This window comes from Staurois parvus, unplaced genomic scaffold (genome assembly GCF_062004578.1).
Source record: "Staurois parvus isolate SC_StPar_1 unplaced genomic scaffold, SC_StPar_1.0 ptg000850l, whole genome shotgun sequence".
NCBI lineage: Eukaryota > Metazoa > Chordata > Amphibia > Anura > Ranidae > Staurois > Staurois parvus.
The window spans coordinates 3,713,406-3,715,421 of NW_028318646.1; the positions used below are offsets into that span (position 1 = coordinate 3,713,406).

At 43.8% G+C, this 2,016-nt stretch overlaps 1 pseudogene; it reads right to left on the minus strand.

Moving 5' to 3' along the window:
- Nucleotides 1–253: 253 nt before the first annotated feature.
- LOC149443542 (U2 spliceosomal RNA) lies at nucleotides 254–431 on the minus strand (annotated as a pseudogene).
- Between the last annotated feature and the right edge of the window lie 1,585 nt (nucleotides 432–2,016).

The following is a 2,016-nucleotide window of genomic DNA, read 5'->3' on the forward strand; positions in this document are numbered from 1 at the left end:
TGCGGCCCATAGCAAAAAAATTGCCCTGGAAAGTTGAGTGCAGAAAAAGTGTTTAGAACATTGACCATGTGCACTTTTCACATGTGGGATCCCACCCCCATGTGTTACTAAGCACCCCTGAGGCGATCACTCCCAGGTGCACTGCACTCTCTGTGGCCACGGCCCCTGGCCAGACAAGGTAGACCCATTCAAACCAGGAGGAACTGGGCCCGTCCAGTTTTGCCGGGGGAATTACTCCCTGGCCCTAAGAGCCTGTGGGTGCCATGGTTTCTCTTCCAGCCGGTACAAACCTTCAGAGCCCACCTCATACCAGCAGAGGTACTATACAGCCAGCCATCCCTGCCAGAAGACATGATGGTGAAGCACCCCTACTGGACACTGATAAGAACAGATACTACACTTGATCTTAGCCAAAAAGGCTGAGAAGCGATCACATATGTGTTTTTGGTGTCACATCAATACTGGTCTTATACTGTAAAGAAAGAAGGAGTGGAGCAGTCCCCCAGGAGCCACACGAGCAGATGTTTGGTCTTATGATGATTAATTAAAATGCTGATGCTGCACTGTATGTCAGGACAGCATATACTTGTGGTGAGTTGGCAATTCTTCTGATTTCCAGTGGTGGATAGTCTGATTTTTATTGGAGGAAATCGAGTACAACACATATATTGCACAGAGTAATTTTGTATATACTAAGTTGATAGGACTGTCATTCATAGAGTATTAATATGACCTTATGGTGCTGAAATTTTATATAGGGATATTTTATATAGAATGTTTCAGATATTACATTTACTGCATTTTTTCACTAGTGTGTTTTTTTATATGTTTATCTTCGATATCACAAAGATATTGCTATTGTTCAAAGTGCAAATGCATTTTCATCCAGATATTTATTTGCACTTTTCCATCTAAAAGGAACAGATCTGAAAGTGGTTTCTAGAAATCAGGTGATTTTGCATAATTCATCGGGAGCACGTCAGAAAGGCGCTGACTACACTGAGAACCCATGGCTTGTATTTAAAATTGGAAATGTAGGGCATGTCTTGGCGCAGACGCCAGCTCACCTGGACCTTTCAGCGGCTACAGCGGGGCTCTGAAGCCCAGGTTTTTGCATGCAGACATCATCGATGGGGAAACCGGGCACCTGGGAAAGCAAGAAAGTTAATAGATTCACTTCCATCAATAACTTCTTTACCCACTCTGCTTCTACCTCCCACCAGTAGCACTCATCCAGCTCCTCCATCCACAGCACGCTCAGCCTGAGCTCTGCAGGTGAGCTCCCCATATCTCTCTCCTTCCCTTCAGGGCTCAGACAGGCTCTCTCCATTCTAGGAGCACTTCTCTAACCTCTGTGTGTTCCAAGAAAGGTTGTAATATTAAAGCCTACCTGAAATCCTTACCTACTAAGCGGAACTTTGCACTGGTCACTAGGCTGGAACATATCTACAAGCAGGAAATTGCTTACCATAAGAAAGATATATGCACCAGGCTGGAGAACTTGGAGCAAGTCTCTGAAGAATACACCAGAGCCCTGGGCTCTCATGAGGTCACTTTGAACGAACATACAGTTCTCATGCACTAACTTCTCTATCAACAAGATGATATACAGAATCGCAATAGACGCAATAATATCTGGATTGACGCATTACGGGAATCTGTTGAAACAAAAGATCTACCATCCGTAGCACTTGTCATCTTTAATAAACCCTTACAGAATTCTTTCATCGAGATTGACTGCATTCATAGGGCTTTGGGCCCCAGGAACCCAGATGCTGCATTTCCTAGAGATATTATCTGTAGGATTGATTTCTACAAGATTAAAGCTGAGATCCTCTAAGTGGCCAAACAACAAGATACAATTTTGTTTATGACACCCCTGTCATGTTGCTGCTTGATCTGTCTCATCTAACTTCATGACCATGGATAAGGTGCTCTAACCTATCACCAAAGCTCTTCTCACCAGAAACATCAAGTATTCATGGGGTGTTCCTTTTCAACTGAAAGTAACACACA